Source organism: Adiantum capillus-veneris, chromosome 21 (genome assembly GCF_014529385.1).
Source record: "Adiantum capillus-veneris isolate H3 chromosome 21, ASM1452938v2, whole genome shotgun sequence".
Classification (NCBI taxonomy): Eukaryota; Viridiplantae; Streptophyta; class Polypodiopsida; order Polypodiales; family Pteridaceae; genus Adiantum; species Adiantum capillus-veneris.
The window spans coordinates 63,867,306-63,877,135 of NC_140951.1; the positions used below are offsets into that span (position 1 = coordinate 63,867,306).

The 9,830-nt window shown below is 41.8% G+C and overlaps 1 pseudogene across 1 annotated transcript; it reads right to left on the minus strand.

Moving 5' to 3' along the window:
- Positions 1-5,140: 5,140 nt before the first annotated feature.
- Positions 5,141-6,593, minus strand: LOC147431063 (uncharacterized; annotated as a pseudogene). The gene is made up of 4 exons (XR_015185750.1): positions 6,499-6,593; positions 6,214-6,381; positions 6,018-6,124; positions 5,141-5,880 (listed from the first exon to the last, which is right to left on the minus strand). The product of XR_015185750.1 is annotated as an uncharacterized LOC147431063 (transcript).
- Positions 6,594-9,830: the final 3,237 nt, after the last annotated feature.

The following is a 9,830-nucleotide window of genomic DNA, read 5'->3' on the forward strand; positions in this document are numbered from 1 at the left end:
ACTCCTAGCCATATTAGATATGCTGGATTTGCGGGTATCACAAGAACAAAATCCCCTTTCCTTACATCAATTTGAGGCCTAAAACCTTCCCGTGGCCTTGCACTTTGAGGACCAACATAGTGATCAATCAATTCTTCATATCCTTCAAACTCATCTATGTCTTCCTCTATTTGTTGCATTCGATGACTCCCTGTAGTCTTTGGCCAAAATGATGTATATTCACCAATTTGTTTATTGGTTGGTTGTTCAAGCTCACTAATTATTTTTTGCCAATAAATAATAATTAGGTCCATGTATTTTGTAGAATCGTGCTCCTTTCCCTTTAGTAGAGTCCATCTTTTCCACAATTCAAGATATGTCTTAATCCCTTGAATAACAAGCGGACTATCCCTCACATAGTCTACTATAGGAACCACATCTGGACAACCTACTGGCAATTTTGGTTTCCCTTTCTTTTTTCCACAACTCAATTCTTGACTCCCTCGGCATCCAATCAGGTGATTTGGGGTGAATTTTGTACTGCATTACTGGGATTTCACCTTGCATAAAGAAACAAAATTGAAGTGGCTAAGAGTGTCCAACAAGAGCATCTTGTCCATCACACATGTACCCTTTAACAAAGGATTTGAAGTAAGGAACTTGCGTCATCAGAAATGGTGCTATGCTTAACTTTCACATTTTTGAAAATGTTCCTTCAAATGTGGAAAAGTGTAGGCCATTCCTGTTCGTAATATTCTCTCTGAGAACCTCCTAAACATTGCATCTATGTCCTCAAGTGTATGACCCACCATTAAGAATCCCAAATGCACGGTTTTGAAAACACCTTTTGCTACTAGCAAGGATAAGTATGCAAATAAATATCGATTCTTATTCTCTCCTGCACAATTATCTAGCTGTAATAGAAGATTCTCATGCAATTTTTGAAACACGTGAGTGGACATCGTATCCACAATACATTGAGAGGAGGCTGATTGCAAGTTAGAAATCTCTCCATTACATCCTTCAATAGACAACGGTGGTGTTAGTGCTACTGATGCATTCCTCTCACGCTCTTTTATCATTCTGTTTTGGTGGTCTAGAGTTGTCCTTGAATTCAATGCATTGAACAATTTACATTGTTGCGTGGCATACCATCATCGCATAAATCACCTAGCCCATGGTTCTCTGTTCTTTCCAAATTCTGTAAGCATAATGCAAGGGACCATTTGTAGCATTCGGATCTGACGGCCATGGACCATTTAGCAAGAAATGACCATACATCCCATGCCCATGCCCATGTGTTATCATACTTGTTAATTCGCATGGTCTTTTGAGTTCACTCACAATCTAGGTATTGCTGTCTTCTTTTGGTCCATTTTATCATGTATAATGCATAAGTACTTATCCTTTTGCATTTGCGAGAACTTACGCCAGGTGTAGTACACATTTCTACAGCTTTGTTGTTGCATCGTGTGAATTTTATGTTCATCCTTCAAACGTGAAATCAACTCATCATGCTTTGTTGACTCTAGTTGAGACTACACACGACACATTTCGAGAACCCGCTTGTTGTTTACAAGGTCACATTAGCAAACTTTGTATTCCAAACCCTATTGAATGTAGTGCTAGATATTGGCTTGAGACTCATACTCTTGAGTGTTTTATTGACATCATGTAAGATGTCTATTTGCTTGTACATGTTTGGTATTGCAAGCAAGGTTTCTCTGGTACCATCTTCCATAGTTATACTCTTATGTGGCATTTTCTATGAGTTTTCATCTACAAAAGAGCGCATCAATGCCTTTCCCATTTCTATATGGTCTCTTCCTTTTGCTGCAGTACATCTAGCATCAGTTCTCAATTCTCTCTGCCGAGAAAAAATTGCATGTTTGGTCGTCGGTGCAGAGTATGCTACAGGTGTGGATATAAACTTCAGAAAATGCATCAGAACATCCTTTGCAATTACCAGCGCTTATCTCTAGGCTGATTCCGACGCTTATTTCTAAGCTGTTTTTGACGCAAAGTATACCAATGCTTATACCGACGACACAAATCCGACGTCTTTTTCGAGGCCTATTTCAAAGCTTTTTAATCTTTAAAACTAACTTTATCTCATCGATATCTGCACCGATTTTTGTGCGACGTGTTGTAGTGCTTCTTCGTCTCATCTGTTGGACACAATTGAGCATAGGGCATCGTCAATGTTGCAATGCTCTGTGCTTAAGGAAGAGCTATGATCTTGGTTACATCCTACTCAAATAGGTTACACATTCCAATCGGCCCAATGTTCCACTACATTGAGTCAATTGGATAGGATGTATTTTATGCATGATGATTGGTTTTTAACCTTATCTTTGAGGATATATGACTACGGAATGCCAACATGTTCTCTCAAACCATTTCCCATGGTGTTTCAAATGTTGGATCAGCCTATGGATATATTCAAAACCCTGTTGACAAAGGTCCTTTTGAGGTTCAATAGCTCATTTTTAAGGAATTCTATGCTCAAAGGTTATGTGGCTCTACTACTACTCTTGAGGTCAACATTACCAAGGATGAGGGTGAGGGTGCCTTGCTTCACTTTCCCAATAATAGGAGCCTAAGTTGGGATGTACTTGCTAGTGAATTATTTTCTAAGTACGTAGACTCTTTGAAGCCACCACTTACAACCCTTTGTCAACATATGTGGCTTCTTGCACCCTTCCAAACTTTTAAAAGATTGGGCTTATTGAATTGCTACCAAAGGTTCCTTTCCCATGTAAGTTTAAAATAAAGTTGCTTTCTTTTCGTGATATTGTTTGTTGCATGAGTTTCATAGGGGAAAAGTGATTTGATAAGGTGTTAGTATATATTATGGGCTGATATCGATGCATTGGCTTGAGGTCAAACACTTTCAATTGCATATAATGCATGGACGCAAAAATGGTAAAAAGTTGTTTTTTCGCATATATGTGATGTTATGGTTTATGATCGATCAAAGTGGCGCGGGTGTTTTGCATCGTGTTACTGTTGATGGAATGATGTCATATGATGTATAGAACCTCATGATCAATGTGGATGCCTCATGTGCATCTATATGTTGCTTTCCACCCTTCTAGGTCAAAACTAGATCTATGTGCTAGGGGGGGTGAGGTGTGGTCATAGTAAAAAACGTTCAAGAAAAAACTCGACAAATAGCATGTTCTCAAGATGCTCCAAGGGATGTGCTTGTGGTTTGACTAGACTTCAACTAGAGCACAAGGATTCAGACTAATCAACAAGTATGAGGTTTCATGCTTTTAAGGTTTCCTCGTTTTATGTATGATTAAAATTGTAGGAGATATTCTAGCAATTTGCACAAGATAATTATTGCTTCAAGAATTATTCTTGTCCAATCAAGGTATCAGTGAATGATGATGCACCACAGGTTGCTTCTTTGTCGATTCTTGCCACAATTTTTGACATGCATGGCATGTCCATTATCTGTAAAGCACGGATTCTTTCTCTCTCATTCAATTTCGACACTCCAATAAACCGATTTGTGCCTTACCTCAGTTGTTAATTTTTGTTCTCTTCTCGCTGTGCTATCTCGAGACGGAGTAAAGCATGATTTCTGGGAGCACGGCTCCATGCATTGGAGGCATACTCATTTCCAAGCTATTGCACCCTACTAGGGAATATGCAATATAGGTACATGAAGCATCGTGGAAAAAACATTGACAGCCAGTGCTAGGGAAGAGTAATTACCAACCATAAATCAACACTTTTTTCTCGTATTTTCCCACTTTAAACTAGATAATTCTCAAATTACATGAATGTAGTTAATTTGGAAATTCCCATAATGTGATATTCTTACCAAACTACCTAATATGGTTTTAGCTCAATTCTCTTGTTGCAACTCTCCGTTATCCTATCCCCGCTTCTCCTAATTCTTTGTTACTCTCAGATAGGCTCAATTCAACTGCTTGATTTCTTGCAGTGGCCGATTTCCTACACATCCATATCTCACGAAGATTCTCCCAAGGGGATATATGCATGTGGGGTGGGAGAGGGGAATCCAGGCTTGAAGTCGAAGAGGGCTTTGATACCACTTGTGAGGGCTATCGCCAATGCTTATGCATGCAGGGGGGGCGAGAGCCAGCCTTAAAGGGAAATACACCACACTTGTGTAGGAGAGTGTGTGTGTCAACTTTAGGTGGTGGTCGGCTCGTATCTTACTGAACCGGCTCGATCAGTTCTATTGAGCATAGCCTTTTGTAAATATACCAAAATTGGCACAATCATGCAAAGGGCTACCTAGAGAGCTATTAATGTAGAGCTGCAAATCCGCATTTGCCTTGGATGTAGCCCGTTTTGACCACACTGTAGGTGTTGTAGATGGCGCCACACAAGGCTTGCAATGGACTATGCAGAGGTGTCATGCCTACAATTCGAAATTGAGCCGGTGGTCGCCGCCTTGAAACCTCCACGTGGCATTGAGGAGCATACGACAACCTTTGCATGACTAGAAAATGTATCCATAACCGACATTTTATTCAAAAAAAAGGCTTGGTAGCACAGTTATCTATTACGGAATACTGTGTCTCGTGTGACCAACCTTAGAAATGAGCGAATGCATGCCAACTGTATATGAATATCCCGCTCTTGGCGCAATCGACATTAATTCCAAATTACATGTGCGCTTATCTCCCATGCCTGCTATTTTGTGTGTATGTTGCCTTTTAGTGACGGGCGACATGGTAGCTCCGGTCTGCTTCACCCACTCATAGACAACGGGCCTCCCAGCCAATTCTGTATTGCTGTGTCATTTGCACACACCTTCGGATGCATGCGTGGGACACATGTGTTAGCATGCACATATTGGTATGTGTGTGTGTGTGTGTGTGTGTGTGAGAGAGAGAGAGAGAGAGAGGTTTTGATTTCGGTGTCATCCCTATGCGGTCTCTCTTTCTCACACACACACACACGGGGGAGGGGGGGAGTCTACATTGCAACATCTTCTTTGCTTACATTGGTGAGACTGAACCAATGGGACAACGGGTATTGTGTGTGTGTGTGTGTGTGTGTGTGTGTGTGTGAGATAGAGAGAGAGAGAGAGAGAGAGAGAGAGAGAGAGAGAGAGAGAGAGAGAGAGTGGGAGAGAGAGAGGTGGCCTTTACACAATATGGCTGGAACGATGTCATTAACATAGTAGGAATAGTGTACATGAAATGATTCCAGAGACGGATAACTTGCTCATCCCACTGAAGAAAAATCTGAGCATACCATGGTATACCTTTCTTATCTTTTGCCTCATTGCAACACCAGCCTCATCATCCAAATGACAATTGGACCCCATCACATTTGACAACGCTGGTCGCGGCACGGACTCTATGATCCCACCTCCTGCATCCAATATTTTTGCTTTTATCTTCTTAGACTTTCTCTTAGTAGACACTCCCGTCGTCGATGTTAGTTGTGCTGCCAGCTTTCCCCTCATCGCCATTGACATCACGTTCGGTGGCCAATATATTGCCGCCTGTTGTTGTCCCTTTGCCATCAATTTCTCCGTCTTTCTTTCTTTGCCACCATTCATTGGTGTCATTGTAACCTTCGTTGTCGTAGACCACTCAGCCGGTTATGCGGAGCTCGCCATTGGCGAATTTTCTGCTTTCTTTCTCTTTGTGGACTTTCTATGCACATGAGCATGAGCTGCTTCAATGGTTTCTAGTTCTCCAGGCAGAGCCGTAGCTGATCTGTATGGAGGCAAATTAAGGTGGACGACATCCTCCTCTACAATTTGCGCATGCTCAACATTAATATCTCCATGGCTGATTTGGTGATGGCATCGCTGAAGAAAGTCGATAAGCTTGTACTTGGCACCGTTGCATGGTGGATTGAAAAGCATGGGCTTTTGCAAAGTGGCAAGAGTAGAGCCAAATTCTGCCTCCAGACCCTACACATATACGGGATAATTAGGGAGTTAGCCTACCAGCTATCTGATACCTACTTCTCTCCATGAGATGTACTTACATCTATTTGTTTTTCAGCGAATGCGACTTTGCAAACAAATGCACGACGTTGCGGGCCCATTTCCACCTGTCTTTCGTGAAGAAGGGCATTGAAGATCATTGCTCCTTTCAATTTAGTAAAATTTATGACAGCAAACCCTTTATGGGCTCCTTTCCTGCAGTTTTGTACTTCTGATAATTAGGACTTCTGTCAAAGGAAAATGTTTATCATTTTAGAATTTAGCAAAAAAATCATTCGACTTACTTGCTCAACGGTATGTGGACATAATTGATTTCCACATCGCTGCTCTGTCTCCGCATAGGCCGTTTCTGCATGGAATGGAATTTCGCAGCAAGTAGACACTGGCCTCTCTCTTGCATCAAATTGTTCTCGGCACAAAATGAATCTAAGAACTTAAGCAGGTCTTGTTGCCTGCATTAATCAGAGGTAGAAAATTTCTTTCTAAAAGCTCGACAGGGATATATTGAGAAAAACAATCATAAACAAATGCCTGTTGAGTGCGTGTGAAGGGGTTAATGTACTGCACACCTCACAGATGTTGGAATCTTGCGGATGACCACAGTCGTCGGCAGCGGTTTTATGGCACTGCTGTCATTTAATGTTGCCGGCAAAGACTGACACATGTAGCACAATTAATTAGACGGCATTATTGATCATGTGTTAATTTAAAACGCACCAGAATAGAGTATAATTAACTAGCTAGGCCTGCTCATGGAGAATTTGATTAGCTCTAGTTATCTGCATACCACCGTTAGGAAAACATGCTTAGGTAAGGTCACAGGTCATAAGCTGCCCACCTACGTTAACGCACACTGCGGCGGCTCCGGTGCTGGAGGCGCTAGCAAGCAATATCATTAACGCAATTAATGAGTTTAGGTCATAGGTCATAAGCTGCGTACCTGCATTATCGCATGCAGCGGCGGCTGCGGGGCTAGCAAGGAGTACACTGACATCTTCACATTATTGTCATTTCCATCCACTACTGGCACTTGCAGGAAGACTTTGCAGCCGCTTGCACCAGTGCGGCCCCAGCGCGTGCAATTTGCACCAGTCATGGCCATAACGCTGCCTCACGATTCTGTGCCTGAATGCAAATGTCTATGAGACAGGGTTGAGCAAGAGGTGGCAGGGCGGTGAGTGAGGGCGCGCGCGCGAGAGAGAGGGAGAGAGAGATCAGAGAGAGTTTCGTATGTTTGTGTACGCTAGAGACGAAGAAGAGGTAACAGAAGAACATAACGCATGCAGACGCAAGAATATGATGCTTGTCTAGCCCTACTTATAATATACGTCCCATGCATGAGAGTGAAAATCAATGGTGCTCTTGTGGCGGGTTTTATACTATACTTGTGTATAAACCCGTCTTCCAGATGGAAGAGAAGAAAAAGAGAGAGAGAGAGAGAGAGAGTGTTGTAGATGAAAGTTCTGGGCTTCTTTACTGTAATTTATTTTGAAGAATGGAGGAAAGCTCAGTAGAACATGAGTTGGACACACATTAAATATTGAAGTATATATATATCATGCACTTATTTACTACAATCAATGTACTTCTATATATTGCATCTAGGGCCGACATGTCGATGCATGATGTCTAGAGTTAAGAAAATTTAGCACACGTGCTAGAGAGAGAGAGAGACAGAGAGAGAGAGAGAGAGAGACAGATTTTAGGGAAGGTTGTTTTGGGGATGAGTTTGATGATGCCCTGTTTGAGTGCAGGATCCATGTTTTTGGAGATCTAGCCGAAACCCTAGCGGACTGGCGACCTATCACCATGATGGGGATACTCTATAAAATACTCGCAAAAGCCATTGCTTTCAGGATTGGTTCCGAACTCAGAAAACACATTCACCCAGCTCAAACAGGTTTCATTGGAGGGAGGTCAATATTTAATAACATTTTGACGGTTCAGCTGGGCATAGAGCATGCCTTATCTTCACAACAAGACATGGTAATGTTTCGGATAGATTTTGCCCAGGCGTTTGACACAGTGCAGTGGGACTTTGTGCAGCCAACCATGCAAGGTATGGGGTTTGGCCCTCGGATCAGCAGGTGTATCTCTCTGCTTGGTGAACATGCTTACTCCAGATTGAGCATTAATGGTAGACTCTCGGAAAAAATATACATTTCCAGATCGGTAAGACAAGGATGTCCCGTTAGCCCCCTTTTCTTTGCCGTGGCCTCCCACTCTCTGTATGCATACATGGATCAATTGGTACAATAGGGCTATTTGCAAACCCTCCAATTAGGAGGTAAGCATATCCCGGGCAAAGGGTTTGCAGATGACACCTTTCTATTTTTGAAGGCCCACAACATCAATATTCACAGATGTATGAAAACTCTAGATATGTATGCTCTTGCAGCTGGTCTTACACCGAACCTATGTAAGTCTTCTTGATTGACATATCTGCAAGGGAATTTGACTCTCTAATTTGGTATGAGAAAAGAATTCCTAAGGGTCATGTTTTTAGACAGCTTGGCTACCTAATTGGGGTCATGGTCTCTCAGAAACACTTGCAACACTGGGTTCTGGAGAGAGTGTTGGCTAAATTTGCTTCTTGGCACTGTGATGAATGGCCTTTACATGTCAGGCTCAAAATCGTTCAGAGTATTCTCATGCCTCATTTGCTAATTTACTTGCCCTTGATCAACTCGTCTGATAAAATGCTTCAGAAACATTAGGAAAAATATGAACCCTCTAGGGGCCCTTTGGGATTAAGGTTAATTAGAGGTCAGCCAATAGGAAGAGGGTGGTGGACACACTCTATACCCTCAAAAAAGTAGGGGGACAAGGTAGCCTTACACCTCTTAATTGTCTGTTACCTAGTGAGAAGGTAAGGGAGGTGGCTAGGGGAAAGAGGGGGGGGGGGGGGGACCACTTTGACCTCTTTTCCCCCACTTTTTGGCCCGGATTTAAAAATACACTAAAAATTTCAAATTTCAAGTTTTCCCTCTTTAAAAGGTCCCCAAACCTATTTCATGGTCAAAAAAGTATTTTTGACCTTCAAAAGTTAAAAACGTGCACTAAAAAATCCAAAAAATTGATTTTTTTAAAAAACAAATCAAAACATCATTTTCACCCTCCAAAGTCTTTCCAAACCGATTCTATAGCTAAAAAGTGTTTTTCTCTCTCTACAAACCTTTTTCCAAGCTCTCCATTGCTGCAACAACCACATGTACCCCCTATAGTCTATCATTATCTCTCTGCTAGCTTTCTCCCACCTCCATTGTAGCACCAAGCAAGCTCCTCCTCCATCTCTTCCCCTTACCCACCACATAGTTTCACACCAAGCTAGCTCCTCTCCCTTCGATCATCTCCATTACAACATGAAACAAGATTCTACTCCTTCTACTTTCATTCACTCACACTACATGGAAACCTCTACTCCCGAAGGTGGCAAAAGTATGAGCTCACATGAGTTGCATACCACAACAATAGGAGGTGTGAATATCGCGTGGGCATTGCAAGGGTTCATCTCCAACATAAAGATAGAATGGTAAGAAAACTACCCTTGTAGCTTACATTCAGAGATTAACATCATCTCCATCTTTAAGTTTATCATGCTGGAGAGAATTAACCTCTTTATGGATTTCAGTGTTTAGGCTTCACACCTCATAACACTGGGTGGTGCTATTTTGTTGATGACTTTGGTGCGCCATCTATAGTTGTGTAGCATGTGATTTGAGTCTCACAATGTTAGTAAGTTGTGTTATCTATGGAGAGTCGTCAAAGATTTTTCTTGTAATTTATTCTTCGTATCATTGTCATTAGATAATTGGAATGATATCATTTTGTACTTTATAACTTTGTGCTCACATAATCTTTTGTTTACTTACAGATTCAACTTGTTTTAAGAGGACATGAG